At 42.6% G+C, this 18,001-nt stretch overlaps 1 long non-coding RNA gene across 1 annotated transcript in view; it reads right to left on the bottom strand.

The window, feature by feature from the left end:
* LOC129524696 (uncharacterized) overlaps positions 1-18,001 on the bottom strand; it is a 64,062-nt gene that overhangs the window by 34,057 nt on the left and 12,004 nt on the right. Inside the window, exon 3 of the long non-coding RNA XR_008668559.2 lies at positions 11,957-12,144. This is a non-coding gene — a long non-coding RNA (uncharacterized lncRNA). The remainder of the gene's footprint in view (positions 1-11,956; positions 12,145-18,001) is intronic.

The raw sequence follows: 18,001 nt of genomic DNA, 5'->3' as shown, positions 1-18,001 counted from the left end.
AAAGACTCAAAACGTGAGTGTTCATTCTCTCTCTTTTCCTCCCTCTCTTCTTCCCTGTCTCTTTCTTTCCCTCCCCCACCCTCTTCAGCAGGATGAGCAATTATCAGAGAGATGTTAAAGATACAATAGCACCTACTAAGACTTTCTTCTTGAGTAATCAATCAGTATTGAAAAATGATTGATTTTTTTCTTTTCTTTTCTTTTTTTTTTTTTTGAGACGGATTCTCACTCTGTCACCCAGGCTGGAGTGTGGTGGCATGATCTCCGCTCACTGCAACCTCAGCCCCCCTGGCTCAAGCAATTCTCCTGCCTCAGCCTCCTGAGTAGCTTGGGATTACAGGTACGCACCACCACGCCCGGCTAATTTTTTGTATTTTTAGTAGAGACAGGTTCACCATGTTGGCCAGGGTGGTCTCGAACTCCTGACTTCAGGTGATCCTCCCGCCTCAGCCTCCCGAAGTGCTAGGATTACAGGCACGAACCACTGTGCCTGGCTTTTTTTTTTTTTTTTTTTTTGGAGACAGTCTTGCTCTGTCACCCAGGCTGGAGTGCGGTGGCACGATCTCAGCTCACTGAACTTTCTTCTGCCTCTGGGGTCCCAGCGATTCTAGTGCCTCAGCTACCTGTGTAGCTGGCATTACAGGCACACGCCACCAAGTCCGGCCTTGGAAGAGAATGAAAAGGATTCAAGACGGGTCTATATGAGAACTCTCTTTACTTTCTCCTCAATTTTTCTGCAAACCTAAGACTTTTCTAAAAATTAAAGTCTTAATTTTTAAAAAGTGTACACATAGAAATAAAATTAAGACTTTTAATTTTTTTTAATAAATTAATCTTCTCCCTGGGTAAATCAAGGTTATTTAATTCTGCATTCCCCAGACTACCCTAAATCACCAGAATTTACCTGAAATTACCTCCAACAGTAACAACAGGCCATGGCCCACATTTTGTGAACTCTGCTAAGCTGAAGTTTGAAGAAATAAAATAAAAATAAAAATAAAAGGCCAAGCGCAGTGGCTCATGCCTGTAATCTCAGCACTTTGGGAGGCCAAGGCAGGCGGATCACCTAAGGTCAGGAGTTCAAGACCAGCCTGGCCAACATAGTGAAACCCCGTCTCTGCTAAAAATACAAAAATTAGCTGGGCGTGGTGGCACACGCCTGTAATCCCAGCTCCTTGGGAGGCTGAGGCAGGAGAATTGCTTGAACCTGGGAGGCGGAGGTTGCAGTGAGCTGAGATTGTGCCATTGCACTCCAGCCTGGGCAGCAAGAGCAAAATTGAAAGAAAGAAAAGAAAAGAAAAAAGAAAGAGAAGAGAAGAGAAAAGAGAAAAGAGAAGAGAAAAAAGAAAAGAAAAGGTGTTGTTTGGATGGTTTCCTATTGATGGCAGAAAGAAATTTTGAATGGTTCACCTTCCTGCCAAATCCCTTCATGACCTGGCACTCACATTCATTTTTTCCCTCCTCCCATTGCCCACACACCCCAGGCATTATTTCCAAACTCTATGGTCTTCCCTGTGTCTGAAACTTTCTTCCCCCATCTCTGCCTGTCTGATCTTTTTTTTTTTTTTACAGTTTACTTTTGTTTTTTTAATTTTATTATTATTATACTTTAAGTTTTAGGGTACATGCGCACAACGCGCAGGTTTGTTACATATGTATACGTGTGCCATGTTGGTGTGCTGCACCCATTAACTCGTCATTTAACATTAGGTATATCTCCTAATGCTATCCCTCCCACCTCCCCCCACCCCACAACAGTCCCTGGTGTGTGATGTTCCCCTTCCTGTGTCCATGTGTTCTCATTGTTCAATTCCCACCTATGAGTGAGAACATGCAGTGTTTGGTTTTTTGTCTTTGCAATAGTTTGCTGAGAATGATGGTTTCCAGTTTCATCCATGTCCCTACAAAGGACATGAACTCATCATTTTTTATGGCTGCATAGTATTCCATGGTGTATATGTGCCACATTTTCTTAATCCAGTCTATCGTTGTTGGACATTTAGGTTGGTTCCAAGTCTTTGCTATTGTGAATAGTGCTGCTATAAACATACCTGTTAATCATCCTTCAAGATCACCCAGCAAGCTCATAATTCCTACTAGCCAGCCCATGCAGTGCTATGAAGCCTAAGCTGGCACTTCCAGGCAGGGAAAAGTGTTCCTTCCCTTCAGTAGCTACAGAGACATGTACACACCCTTGACAGCAGCCATCTTTTTGTCAAGTGTGGTGGATTTTTATGACTGCCCAGAGTTGCCAGATAAAATACATGGTGCCTAGTTACATTTGAATTTCAGTTAAACAAGAGATAATTTTTTACTACGTCTTGTGTAATAATTACCTGAGTGTCCTGTATTTTTTTACTTGCTAAATCTGGCAATGCTATGCCTTTCTCCAGTGAGATTCAGCTTCCTAAAGACAAAGATTGTGGTGTTCCAGCTTTGTGTGTGCGGTACCTAGGACATTACCAGGGACTTAGTGAAGGTTTGGTTATGAATCATTTCCTGAATGACTGCACCGAACTCACCTACGAGATAACATAGCATTTCAACTAAGATCATGAGTACAGTTCTATTTCTACCTAGAAATGCAGGTGTGGAAGGGGGAAAGATCACGTGTTCAAATATAATACACGCATAATCTATAGACTGGTCCTGAAGGAAAGAGCAAAGTCATCTGTATTATTCTCTATCTTGTCTTTAACACATAGAATAACAACTCACATACTGCATGGTTTCCCTATACTTTACGAGTCTGCAATCTGCTCCCACACAGATTGCATTATGAAGGTGAGAACTTACACTCAGTCCAAAGCCAGGCAGAATAAATAGCAACAGCAGCCAAGAGCGAGTCTACTCCATGTCGAGACCTGTTCTGTCTCTATTAATCAGGCTGATAATTAATCACTGTGTTTGGGTTTAAAGTTTTCCTGTGAGGGCAGAGTGCAGTAACAGAAGAGTCAATCACAGGCTCTGAAGTCGGACAGACCTAGGTTTGCAGTTATGACTCAGCTACTGCCAAGCTAAAGACCTCTCTGGGGCTCAGCTTTCTTACCTGTAAACCAGGTTATAATGGCTACCTCCAAGAGGTCACTTTGAGTATTAAATGAGGTAAGGTACATGAAGTGTTTTGTATGGTCCCTGCCCATAGCAGGTGTTCAAGAGTGGTAATGATGATGGTGATGAGGATGATTTTATTTTCATTTCTACTTTTCCAGCTAGATTTACAATCTCCTTTAACATATTAACTGCTTTATTTGTTTTTTACTTCCTTTTGTTTTTTGAGAAAGGATCTCCCTCTGTTTCCCAGGTTGGAGTGCCTTGGTGTGATCATAGCTCACTGCAGCCTCCACTTCCTGGGTTCAAACAGTCATCTCACCTCAGCCTCCTGGGTGTCTGGGACATGCCACCATGCCTGGCTAATTTTTTTATCTTTTCTAAAGATGGGGTCTGACCATGTTGACCAGGCTGGTCTTGAATTCCTGGGCCCAACTGCTCCTCCTGCTTTGGCCTCCCAAAGTGCTGGGATTACAGGCATGAGCCACCAGACCACTTGAGGTCAGGAGTTCGAGATCAGCCTGACCAACATGGTGAAACCTTGTCTCTACTAAAAATACAAAAATTAGCCAGGCATGGTGGCACACGCCCGTAATTCCAGCTACTTGGAATGCTGAGGAAGGAGAATTGCTCAAACCCAGGAGGCAAAGGTTGTAATGAGCCGAGACGGTGCCACTGCACTCCAGCCTAGACAACAAAGCGAAACTCCGTCTCAAAAACAAACAAACAAAAAATTCTCAGTGTTTTAGTGCCTTTCATAAAGCTGACAATATTTAACCACTGTAGAGTAAGGTATGAACAAAAATTAACCTTTGTAGGTGACGAGTGGACTGCAAATTGTCTTCCCTAAATCACTGATAGACTGAGTTTGGGCAGATAAGAGACATGAAAGAAATAAAGAAGTAGGCACTTCTTAAAATAGAGAAGGACGATTTTGGCATAAAAACTCCTCTTCCCACATTTCCCACCAAGACATTCTATTGGATACATGCCCTAACCACAGGCACCAACTATTGCTAACACATCTCAAAATAGATGGTGGTTGCCCAGCCATTCAAGAAAAGAGTTCAAAGTGATTGACAGTCTACTCTGGGCAAACGAACACTCACCATGGAGAAGCTAGTCTCCAGTTTTAGTCCTTATTCATTCCTAGCTTAATTTAACTGCAGCTATTATTTCATTTGTTTTTCCATAATAAAATAACTTAACCCTAGCAAAGTCCTCATTGGCACCTGTCAATGTCACCCCTGCCCCAAAGCCTCTTCTTGGAACTCTGTGGCTTTGGACAGTTTACTTTGTCTGTAAGGTAAACTTTTAACTGAGCCAGCTTCTCCCCAGTGCTAAGTGTAAGTCTAGGAAAGACTACAGTGGTCTATTTTTTTCTAGCCATTTTAGCACCCATTCTAGGTCAGCTTCTATGTGTACTCAAGCTGATGAAACTAAGAAGGATCCAAAGGTTGAGGTTTGGCTCTCATTAGCCAGAAAATCCACTGACATCTTCCTTTTTACAAGACTTGGAAACTGAAAGGAACTTGACAGCTGGAAGACATTCAGTAATTGTTGGTTGTGCCATTGCTGTTGTGCTGGTTATCACTGCCATGGGGAAAATGAATGTATCAGAATTATTCCATCCTTGTCTCTGTCTTTGATTGGGCCTAGCAATGCCATCTACCCTGCCACTCTCTCTATTTGGTGAAGAGAAAACTAAGACACAGGAAGGGAGAGGAAAAAGGATTAGCTAAGAGTAATGGCCTGGATTGTTCTATATGCAAAGTGAGAGTGCAGAATAAGAGCTTCCCAACTTTTCTCTACTGTTTGCTTATTCGATCACCCTGTGTATGTAGTTTGTATGAGGAGCTTAGTCATCTTACATAATTTAAAGAGGTCCAGATGCCTTAAATTATATGAATAGTTATTCATTTCCCTATGATAAACACTGTTGGTTCCCAGTGGTCTTTAAAATGCAAACATCCTACGTGTACCATAAATCTCTAACACTTTTTTAAAGTTAAGTTCCTTTAGAAAAAAAGAAAGAAATATCTGGAAAACAATTTAAAGTTGGAGATCAAATGGAAGAAAGGTAGTAGTGAAGTGGGGACAGAAAAGGATGCTGAGAGGGTGGTGGTGAGGCAGGGACAGAGAAGATACTCTCCACCGACTTTATAGTTTCACCTCTGGGCTACCCCCCGGAAGTGAGAAGTCAGTGGATTCCATTGGGAGCCAAATCTGCCACATACAGATCAAAAAAGCTCTGTACCTGTGGCAACTCTGGCTTCTCACAGCATCTGATTACCCTGTTCTCAGGAGAACTGGAAGAAACAGCCCTCAGTCTACTCTAGGGATATTACTGAGAACATTGCAAATCACACCACATCAGAACAAATTTATCCTGGTTTCAGCAAGAGGAATTCTTCTTCTTCAGAGTAGCTGGTTTTTACTTCGCGGACACTATGAACCATGAAGCTGAGCACGATTCTCATAGTGGATGCTGAAATGTTCCCTAAATCCCCAGTACCAAGTAGAAAGTCTCAACCACTGCTTACTGTGGCTATTGGCTGCTAATGGCTCTCAGCTGCCCAACTTCTCCCAAGAATGACCCTTGTCTGACGGGAGTGCTTTGTCTAAAAGGTTATGATGCTTCCAAAGGCATCCACAGTCAATGACTCATTTTGGGGTACAAAAGGCCCCCATTCCTTTCAGGATGGAGACTACAATCCTTAACATGGCTACAGGGCCATATGTGATCTCATCTCCATCTACTTCTCTACCTTCATCTCATAACCCTCTGACCCCCACCTACACACACACACACACACACACACACACATGCACATGCACACACAGAGACATGCCACACTGGCTTCCTTCCAATATGGAAAGGTGATAAGTTTGGTTGGGCATGGTGGCTCATGCCTGTAATCCTAGCACTTTGGGAGGGGGAGGTGGGAGGATTGCTTGAGGCCAGGAATTCAAGACCAACCTGGCCAACATAGTGAGACCCTGTCTCTATTTTTTTAAATTGAATAAATAAAAGAAAGGCAATAAGTTCTTTCCTACCACAGGGTCTTTTTTACATGCTGTTTCCTCCTTATGCTATGCTTCTCCCTGTACCCTGTTTGCCTATTTACCTTTAGCCCAAAGGACTCTCCCTCCAGGAAGCCTTCCATGATTCCTCAGGTTATAAAAGAGCCCCTCGCTTTTACATTTTAATGGCATGATGTAGCTCCCCTGCTACTTACTGCACATTTGCAACTTGACATTTACTCCTGGGTTTTTTGTTTGTTTGTTTTGTTTTGTTTTTTCTGAGACAGAGTCTCATTCTGTCACCCAGGCTTGAGTGCAGTGTTGTGATCTTGGCTCACTGCAACCTCCACCTCCCGGCTTCAAGCTATTCTCGTGCCTCAGCCTCCCGAGTAGCTGGGATTACAGGCGCGCACCACCACACCCAGCTAATTTTTTTGTATTTTAGTACAGATGGGGTTTCACCATGTTGCCCATGGTGGTCTGGAATGTCTGAGCTCAGGCAATCCGCCCACCTCAGCATTCCAAAGTGCTAGGATTACAGGTGTGAGTCACCGTGCCTGGCTCTCCTGTTGTTATTTGATTAAGACCTATTCCTTTTTATTAAGCTATGTACTCCACAAGGCTTTAATTTCTTTCTCACCACTGTACCTGTCCCCAAATATATGCCAATATCGGGCACATGGTGGGCACGCAATGAATACTGATTCACTAAGTAAGTAAATCAGGCTGTGGTAACCTCCCTCAGCCAGCTGCATTTATACTGACAGGCAGCATAGTACAATAGTTAACTGAGTATGTGAACTCTGAAACCATGCAATTCTGGATTAGGTCCTGGCTCTGCCATCTCAAGCTGTGAAGTTTGGGGCAAGTTAATTCACATTATTGTGGCTCAGCTTCCTCCTCTGTAATATGAGGTAATAGTTCTGTATTTCATTGAATCTAGGATGCCTTTGATTACAATACACACCATGTACTACAATGAAAAACAATCCTGTTATATTAGAATCCAATGCTTACTCAGACTTTTTCCTACAAAACTACCATCTGTTCCAGCAATAGGACTGGTGAAGCCGCATTTCCTAGAGAAATGCTTCACTGTGCATGCCTCATCTAACTCCCAGCTCCATCTTGGAGACTTTCTTCCATGCCGTTGGCACCCATTCTGCAAGATGACCTGAACAGCAGGTGTCAACAGAAGGTTTCAGACAAGAACCAGGAACATATAAACAACAAGTAACCCAACACGTGCCGTATCAGCAATGTTCATAATTCACCTGAACTGCTGAAAATATGAACAGCTCTGGCCAAGTGCAACACCCCCAGTATCTCCATCGGCACTTCCACTCTGACAGTAATAATAAGAGACCATGGCTTGTAAGATGCATCTCAATTTCAGAAAAGTTAAGATATGAAAATAGTCGGTAAATTTATGAATTACAGTAGATCTTAGGTTGTTGTGAGAATTAAGTACATTAAAGTATATAAATTTTATATATTCAAAATTTGGGATCCATGGAGAGTTCCTTTGGGCACAATCTGTTCCTGTGAAACCTTAAACATACAATAACAAATCATCATTATCTCCAAGCAGATATTACTGCCTCTGTCAGGCAGTCTTCCACCAAGTGTCCTCTCTCTTGGCACCTCTAGAAGGACCAAGCCAACTGATGTCTCCCCTAAACACTCAGCACAGCTATCGGAGAAATCTATTCTCTTTTTTTTTTTCTTTTCTTTTTTCAGACAAAGTCTCTCTCTGTCACCCAGGCTGGAGTGCAGTGGTGCCATCTCAACTCACTGCAACCTCTGCCTCCGGGGTTCAAGCAATTCTCCTGCCTCAGCCTCCTGAGTAGCTGGGACTACAGGTATGTGCCACCGCAACCAGCTAATTCTTGTGTTTTTAGTGGAGAAGAGGTTTCACCATGTTGGCCAGGCTGGTCTCGAACTCCTGACCTCAGGTGATCCACCCACCTCGGCCTCCCAAAGTGCTGAGATTACAAGCATGAGCCACCACTCCTGGCTAGATGAATCTATTCTTTCATTCTGTGTAGTAATGGAAACAATTTGGAGCCTGGAGACATTCGGGCTTGTTCAGTTGTGCAGTGGTGGGATTACAACTGCCCACTAGAATATCGGTGCCATCAAGGAAGGAATTTTCACCTGCTTATTCACTGTCATATCCTCAGTGCCCAGAAGTATGGCTGGCACTTGGCACCAACTGCATAAAGTTGAATGAATGATGGAATAATTTCATTATATTTGCTAGAGTTAATAATGGTGGGCTGAGATAATTCACACTGTAGAGGATATGATTCATAGCTGAGTCAAATGTAAAAAAGGCTTTGATCTTTAGTCTCTCCTTTTCCATGGAAGCCTTTAAAATATCCCAGTTTTATGGGACGATCTTAGTGGAAATAAACTTAGTAAGTTGAAATTACATAATTAATTATATACTATGTCAATTATAATTACTTATTGATCCAAGGCTCATCATGGATCACCTGGCAACAGTGAACAAAAAAAAAAAGTAGCAGGTGTTTGGACTTAGTTCATGCTTGCTCATTCATTAGATGAGGATTCCCGCCCCCCCACCCCCACCACCCACCTGGAAATCCTAAGCAGTTTTATTTGGCTCAGAAATTGAAAGCTGCAATCCAAGGGCTTCAGACACCCCTGTTTCTCTTTCTGGCTTCTGGCCTGGAAGATATTTTATTGTTAAGCTGCTTTTCCATATATCTAATCCTATTTATTAGAAGTTGATTTTATATTTTAAGTTTCAGTCTTCTAATGATGCAGTTTTACACAATGGATTAAAAAACACAGACTGAAGTCAGCCTCTCACAGCTTGGATCGCAGCTCCATAATTTACTAGCTGTGTGACATTCAGCACATTATTTAACCTTTTGTGTGCTTTAGCTTCAGAATCTGTAAAATAGGAATAAGTATAGTACTTACATTACTAGATTGTAATGAGGATTAAACAAATAAGCAATGCCTTCAACACACTAAGTGTCACATAACTGGTAAATGAATAAATAAATAAAATACACTTCGGTTCCCAAAAAGCTTTTCTTAACAATTGATTATATGATAGTTTAGGCATGTGATAGAAGTTACTATAAACAGGTTTATATCAGACTTGTATTTGCACGTCTAGTGAAAACATAAATGTAGCTCCTACATGAAGGCTTGATTTGTTTTCACAGACTGTTCTGGTGGACTATGGTCTAAGGTCTTTGGTGGCATACGACAGAAACTCACACTGGCTACCTTAAGCAAAGCCATTAGAGGGGCTGGCTAGAATCAAGCTACACAGAAAGAACAGGAATCAGGTATTTCCATTTCTGGGGATTTCAAGAACAGGGATCCATGGCGAGTTCGTTTGGGAATAATCCCAAGAAGATTTTCCCTCTTGCATCACTCCCTTGGAGATCTAAAATCTGTGAGAAATCACACGCCCACCTTCGGGGCTAATGGTTGAGAGCAGATGTGGGACCTGGGTGGCTGGTCCCAACAGGATTGCAGGGCATGAAGGAGAGAGTTATACAAAGGAAAAGCAGAATGCTATTCTCAAAGAAGTGGGGAAAGTTGCTAGGCAGGCCAAAGTAGCAGCTGTCCACCATATGAAGAAAAACGGAGGGAGGGAAGTGTTCTCTAAAATCCTGTTTATGTTTGCACTGTAGGCCTTTCCAGAAATTTAAATATGTTTCTCTCCTCAGAGGGTACTCCCTGAGAGGCTGTCTCATGCTCCTCATCCTCCAAGCATTCATGCAAAAAGAGCAAGAATCTGGCAATCATCATAAATTGCTTTCTCTGGCCTAATGAAGCAGATCTCCAGTTGTTTGTGTTGCATTAATTTAAATACTAATCTTTGAAATACAGTTTCATAATATCAATAATTTCTAGTTCAACCAAAACAGCATTATGCTAAACTTTCAGAATTCAGCAAATGGTAAGGTTACAAAAGCACTTCACATATTCATGAATCTTCTTTTTAGTTGGGTTGGTTTTGGCTGTAAGTACCAGAACACACAACTTGAAGTTGCTTAAGCCAAATAAAAATGAACCTGTGCACATAACTGGATATCCAGATGGAGAACAGGCTTCAGGGAACTTAATCCAGTAGTCCCAGCTCCACACCTGAGCAACTACCAGGATGCTTTCTGCCCTTGTTTTCTCTCTGTGTTCATCTCTGGCTGGAAGCAGGATGGCTACAAAATTTCTAGACCTCGCCACTACACACAAAAATATCTGGATGAAGATAAGATCATTTCTTTTCTTATTACTATTATAAATAGAGATGGGGGTCTCACCTTGTTGCCCAGGCTGGTCTCTTAAGTCCTGGGCTCAAGCCATCTGCCCGCCTTGGCTTCCCAAAGTTTTGAAATTACAGGCGTGAGCCACCACGCCTGGTCAAGATCGTTTCTTTATTCGGGTATCAGGAATAAGGTAACTTTGCCTGGAATCCTCCAGCAAACCTTCCTCTCATCTCATTGGCCCAGATTGGGTCATGTGCTCAGTCTTAAAATAACCCAGTGGCCACGGCAGTGTCATCTGCTAACTGGCTTGATGAAATTTTATTTTATTTTTTCTTTTCCTTTTCTTTTACTTTTGAGACAGTCTCACTCTGTTGCCTAGGCTGGAGTGCAGTGGCGCAATCCGGGCTCATTGCAACCTCTGCCTCCCAGGTTCAAGCGATTCTCCTGCCTCACCCTCCCGAGTAGCTGGGACTACAGGCGTTTATTACCACCACCACACCTGGCTAATTTTTGTATGTTTAGTAGAGACGGGGTTTCACCATGTTGCCCAGGCTGGTCTCGAACTCCTGACTTCAGGCGATCTGCCGTTCTTGGCCTCCCAAAGTGCTGGGATTACAGGCATGAGCCACTGCTCCCGGCCTTGCTAACTGGCTTAGATGTGGGTTCTTGAACCAGTCACTGGCAAACACACACACACACACACACACACACACACACACACTAATCATGCCTGGCCCCCACTCACAGGCCACTAGACAGTAAAAAAGAGGAGGGATATATGTTAAAGAGAAAATAGGATAGGCATTTGTCTTCCCCACCAGCGCTCCAATATCTGGACCTCACTGCTGCCCACCCCCATGTTTGAGAAATTTAAGATTCAGTAGAAGACAGGGGCCACTTCCCACCAACAATGCTGAAGACACCATGAGCTTTCTGCTCCCTCGAATCAGGGGCTTGTAGCAGAGGCTACACCGATCACACATACCTGACTCAGGTTCTTTTCAGAACCCAGGATGCAAAGAGCCAGGAACCACCTGGAAAATCCATTTGAGTGGCAGGTGGTGGCTAGTTTACAGGGACAGCCGTGGCAGTAGCAATGGGACATCCAGTACGGGGTTGCCAGATTTAACATGAAAATACAAGAGGTCCAGTTAAATCTGAATTTCAGATAAACAACTTTTTCTTTTTTTCTTTTTTTTTTTTTTTTTGAGATGGAGTCTCACTCTGTCCCCCAGGGTGGAATGCAGTAGTACCATACCAGCTCACTGCAATCTCCACCTCCCAGGTTCAAGCGATTCTCCTGCCTCAGCCTCCCAAGTAGCTGAGATTATAGGGACCCACCACCATGCCCAGCTATAGAGACAGGGTTTCACCATGTTGGCCAGGCTGTCGTCAAACTCCCAAGCTCAAGCAATTCACCCACCTCGGCCTCCCAAAGTGCCAAGAAATCCACCCACCTGGGCCTCCCAAAGTACTAGGATTACAGGCGTGAGCCACCATGTCCAGCCTAAGAACAAATATTTTTAGTATAATTTTTTTAGTATGAGTATGCCTGATATATTGTGTGGAACATATTTATGTTCAGAAACATATCATTTATTTAAAATTCCAATATAACTAGGTACCTTGTATTTTGTCTGACAACCCTTATCCAATGGCATCCAGTTTCTGGTAGCAGCAGAGTGTTGAGTGGTGAAGGCAGGAGAGCCCTCATCAGACTGGGTTTATCAGGCATCTTCCAGGCTGCTAAATACCTTCCTGTCCTGTCTTCTGCTTGGTTTCCAAGCCTACTTCTGCATCATTACCAGAAATTCTGTGAGAATAAATCATACAACGTAAGCTTCAGTTGTCTGCAACTATAAACCCTGGTCATACGAACCTCAACATCCTCTACAAAAATGTGAACCTGTCTTCTAGCACTGAGATCTGTATAAAACACAAAGTGGGGGAAATTTTTGTTTTAAAGCATAAGTAGCATGGTGGAGCCTTCTAAAGTCTGGGCCTCAGGAGAACCGGGTTGTTTGCAAGTTTCTGCTTTGTCAGTGGTTGAAGGAAATTCATGCAATGCTTCCTGCTTCAACTAAGCTAAATGTAAAATGAAAACAATTCTGGAACACTAGATGACTTAAAAATCAAGGATTGTAAAATTCTGGAATAGACGAAACCTTTCCCTTACTAGGACTGTTCCTTTTCCTTTAGCTCTCTCAACTAATACAACTAAATTCTTCCAATAAATAATAATCTCATTATTATTAAGTTTAAGACTATGAATACATTGAAAACCTGTAGTGTGAAAAGCATTGTTTATATTTTTGGCTCCTAAATCATATTGCCTTCCTATTAACTGTCTTACTGTCCCAGAATAATGTATCTTCGTGGTTTTTAATTCCCTTTGGATCGAGGGATGATGCTAATTTACCAGTTGTCATGGAATGGTGTGATTAAGCAATTTAATTAACTAATGGCTGGCAGACTGGAAATACCATCCTTCTGTCTTCTCTAGATCATGAAGGAAGCATGTTGGTCCTTGATCATGAAATTAGCCACCTAGCACGCATGCCAGGGAGTGGTAGGTCTCTTGAGCTAGTGGCTTATTAAGTGAAAATAAAGGTTGTTTGCTGAGATTGAGTGGTGCTTCTAAGGTGGAAACAGCCTCTCTAGACTCTTCCAGCTTCATCGCCTCACAGCTGGAGCTGCTGACATGGCTCTAGAAACCAAATCTGAGGCAAAGATTCTCCCAATTGGGAACTTCAAATATGAACAGGCTGCTAAAGTATATATAGGTGGAGGGTTGTTTTTCCACCCAGCATCCATCCTTCTTTTCTCACACAGCTTGATTTCCTTACACAAAATATTGCTCCCAAACTATGGGAAAGTTTAAAGGAACAGTAAAACCAAAGCCTGCCTTTGCAGGTTTCTCTGAAGCCTCTTTATGCAGGATGCTACAGAATCTTTGAATCTGCAGAACTGCCTCCAGCCTAGTCAAAGTGGAGGAGCAAGTGACCAAGGTCTGGTACAACATGTGGCCACAGTGACATATGTCACCAGTAACATAGTGACTGATCCACTCGATTAGAGTCAATGGGACACAAATAAAACTTGGGCTGGGACTTCTGGGAAAAAAACCAAAAAAAAATTTTGCTCTTTTTTTCACTGGATTTGAAGTGATAGAAAGTTAGGTTTGCAAATACAGCAACCAAAGTGCTACCACAATGAAGAAGCTTGGCTGCAAACAGGACAAATCAGAGAATGTAGAACAAAAAGACAAAAGAAAGACTAGGTCTTGGTAACATGACCTACTTCATCAAGCCATCACTGAAGCCAGACAGCAATCCCCTTTTTGAAATCCCCTTTTCTAGGTCAGTTTGGTTTCTGGTCTTGGAAAAGAGAGTTCTAACTGATACCATTGGCTTTCCCCCACGTTTAAGGATGAGGCTGTCCAGAATGAATGGTCACAGCCAGGCTCAGGGCCAAGGCCTTAGACTTCTGGATGACGATTAGGCTGTCTTATTTAGGATCTCCTGCTAAGGGAGCATATAATTTCAGGCAATCACTTCACATGAGTGTCTCTGTCTCCTTCCCTGCGAAAGGAAATACTCCTACTTGCCCTAGAGACCCGCATGGTCATAGTGGGGATAGCAATGTGCAAGGAGCAGGTAGGGAAGAGCACTTCGTACAACAGGATTCTGTTCTAAGGTAGTATTCTTGTATTTGCTTCCCAAGCAGCCTGGGAAGCTTTACCAAAAGGAGTACCTCCATTGTTTTTGTTTTTCCTAAAGGGCATGATTTGTTCCAAAATCAGAGTGTTTACAAGACAAATTACCTTTGAATTCATTCACCTTGAAGTTCATTTTTTGCTTCATATTTAAGTTTTTTGTGGTCAAATCATGTTTTCCACTAAGAGCTCATGGTTTGTTTTGAAGGAGGAATGGTTAAAAGCTAAATATATCTGTCTGAGTTCTATGAATAATTTAGATACTAATGTTCAACAAGTGTTATTTCACAAAACTACACCCTCAATGTAGGATTAAATTGACCTGCTGGTTTGTTTATTTTTCTTGGGAGGGAGGGGCAGTGCTAGATTATGTTTTGGTTAATCATATTTCTCCAGAGAAGCTGACAATTTCAAAATGTATGTCTTGAAAAAATGACTAAATGTGAATAACACTACGTTTTTTTGTAAATTACAAAAGTGATAAATATCCTATAATTTGCAAAGATGATATTGAAGGAGAGAAAAATCTCGGTGTCTTCACAATTGTTTAAGAATTGTGTTAACAAGGCGAGGCACGGTGGCTCATGCCTGTAATCCCAGCACTTTGGGAGGCTGAGGCAGGTGGATCACTTGAGGTCAGGAGTTCAAGACCAGCCTGGCCAGCATGGCAAAACCCCATCTCTACCAAAAATACAAAAATTAGCTAGGCGTGGTGGTGCACGCCTATAATCCCAGCTACTTGGGAGGCTGAGGTGGGAGGATCACTTGAACCTGGGAAGTGGAGGTTGCAGTGAGCTGTGATCATGCCACTGCACTCCAGCTTGGGCGACAGAGCGAGACTCTGTCTTAAAAAGAATTAAAAAAAATAATTGTGTTAACAACGTGCCTGGTACCATAAAACAACCCTTTTTACTATTACACAAAGTAGTAGTTTGTGAAATCAAAAAACAAACAAACAAACAGAAAAAGGCCTGAAGTAAATAGAGATGAAACTCTATGCCTCAGTCCTTGTATTTCTACAAGAAAATGTTGGCTCCCAAGAAGGTCTGATTATAGCTGCACATCTAAACTTGTTCTCCAACCCAGTGCTTTTAAGAATAAAGCTGATATTTTTATCTCTGTCAGTCTGACCCTTGTGTTTTCTTCCTAGTTGATTCCAAACTCATGAAAGGAGGCTGGGGTGTGATCACTTACCTCTTATAAAGCCCCCAAAGGTGGAAAGTGCTTGGAGAGATGACCTGAGGGAAGCCTGGTGTGCCTGGAGATACAGTGAGTGCAGGTGGAAAGCAGAATGAGATGAGTTCATGGGATAGATGGAGACCAGATCATACATGGTCTTGTGGCCATGGTAAGTATTAGTTTCATTCAGAGCCAATGAAAAAAACATTGAAAGGTTTCAAGTAGAGGAGTGACATATGAAGATTTTCATATAGTTGTGTAAAGAAAGGCTTATAGGGGATCAAACATAGTAGAAGGGAGATGAGTTACGAGAGTATGGCTGTGGTCCAGGTAAGAGATGAGGTAATGTTGGTAAAGCCCAATAGGTTCTTCTTGCCCACTGCACAGATAAAGCCAATACACTGAGATAGCAGAGAAAGAATTTAATTATCGCAAGGCAGCTGAGCAGGACAGGAGAGGTTTCCCAAATCCGCCTTCCTGAGAGCTCAGAGGCTAGGGTTTTTAAGGATAGATTGGTGGGCAGAGGGTTAGGAAATGGGAAATGTTGTTTGGCTGGGGCAGGAATGAAATCATAGGCACTGAGTTCATTCCTAGGTGGGGGTGACCAGACAGGTGGTATCATTTGTTCCATCAGAATGCAAAGTCTGAAAAATATCTCCAACACCAGTCTTGGGTTTTACAAGAGTGACGTTATCTATAGGGGCAAGTAGGGAAGTTTTAAATCTTTTGAACACCAGCTACATGACTCCTGAGCAGTAAGCACATTAGGAAACCATGACTAGTTATCATTTAACTATGCATAGGTGTTACAGAATTCAGGCCCCTCCCAAAATTCTAATTTTGTGGACTCTATTAGTTTTACAAAGGTGGTTTTGGTCCCCAAACAAGGAGGGGAATAGTTTTGGGAAGCAGCTATTATCATCCTTGCTTTAAGGTTAAACTATAAACTAAATTCCTCCCATAGTTAGCTTGGCCTACGCCCGGGAATGAGCAAGGGCAGTTATCTTCTGAGGTTAGAAGCAAGATTAAGTCAGTTATGTTAGATTTCTCTCAATGTCATAATTTTTGCAAAGGCAGTTCCAGTCTGACTCAGGGCAGTAGTAGTGGAATTTGAACTTAAGAAATGTGGATTAGGTGAAAATATTTTTTGGAGTTGAATTAGTACAATATATTCCTGTGTTATGTCTGGCAGATACTATTGGTTTTTGCCCCACCAAAATCCAGTCTTCTTTTTCTACAGTACACAGAACTCATGCTTTTTACCTGGGCACTTGGCTATCTAGAACAAAGATTATATTTCCCAGCCTCTTGTAGCTTGATGGGGCCATGTAATTAAGTGTTTGTTTGTTTGAGACGGAGTCTCACTCTGTCGCCCAGGCTGGAGTGCAATGGTGTGGTCTCGGCTCACTGCAAACTCCGTCTCCCGGGTTCAAGCGACTCTTCGACCTCAGCCTCCCGAGTAGCTGGGACTACAGGTGCATGCCACCACACCCGGGTAATTTTTGTATTTTTAGTAGAGAGGGGGTTTCACTGTATTGGCCAGGCTGGTCTTGAACTCCTGACCTCATGATCCGCCCGCCTTGGCCTCCCAAAGTGTTGGGATTACAGGCATGAGCCACTGTGCCTGGCCCTTAAGTTTTAATCAATGATAGGGATATAATATGTGCAACCTCTGGGACATATCCCTAAAGATAGAAGGAATGCCCTCCTTTTCTCTTCCCCCATCCTGATGCTTAGAACATGGGCTTTATGGCTAGAGCTGTCTCCTGAGCCATGAAAATAAGGACTAGAGTAGATTGCTTACAAAGATGGTCCCAGTGATTCATCTAATATTTACAGGTCAGCACCTTTGCAATATAACTGTGATACTTCTTGAATAAAGAGATCTGGTCTATTTCCCCATCCCTTGAAACTGGATAGGCCTTGTGACTTTTTCTGACCAGTAGGTACAGCAGAAGTAATATTGTAGGACTTACAAATCTAGACCCCAAGAAAGCTTGTAGCTTCCATTCTCACCCTCTTCAAACACTGCCCTGAAAAGAAGCTCAGTCTAACCTACTGGAGGATGAAAGGCCATGTGGAGGGGACCCAAGTGCCCAGCCGTGAGCCACCAGGAACTACTCCAAATACAAAACTAGATTCTTTAAAAATTTAATTTTCTGGTTTTATTTATTTATTTATTTTTGAGAAGGAGTTTCGCTCTTGTTGTCCAGGCTGGAGTGCAACGGCATGATCTCAGCTCACTGCAACCTCCACCTCCCGGGTTTAAGCGATTCTCCTGTCTCAGCCTTCTGAGATTACAGGGATTACAGGAGCCCGCCACCACACCCGGCTAATTTTTGTATTTTTAGTAGAGATGGGGTTTCACCATGTTGGCCAGGCTGGTCTCGAACTCCTGACCTCAGGCAATCCACCCACCTCAGCCTCCCAAAGTGTGGGGATTACAGGCGTAAGCCACTGTGCCCGGCCAATTTTCTGGTGTTATTATTTAAAAGTTACCAGACTTGGAAGTTTACAATGAATCAATATAAAAGCTCTTACATTTGAACTTTTTTTTCCAAAAATCAAAAGACGAGCAAACCAGAACTAAATCAAAATTGAAAATTGCCAAAGTGATTTTTTCCCTTTCTCCTTACTTTATTTATTTGTTTGTTAGTTTATACAGCATCTTGCTCTGTTGCCCAGGTTGGAGTGCAGTGGCCCAGTTGCAGCTCACTGCAACCTCCCCCTCCTAGGCTCAAATGATCCTCCCACCTCAGCCTCCCAAAGTGCTAGG

Source organism: Gorilla gorilla, chromosome 13, assembly GCF_029281585.2.
Source record: "Gorilla gorilla gorilla isolate KB3781 chromosome 13, NHGRI_mGorGor1-v2.1_pri, whole genome shotgun sequence".
Taxonomy (NCBI): domain Eukaryota; kingdom Metazoa; phylum Chordata; class Mammalia; order Primates; family Hominidae; genus Gorilla; species Gorilla gorilla.
This window is presented reverse-complemented; position numbering and strand designations above follow the sequence as displayed.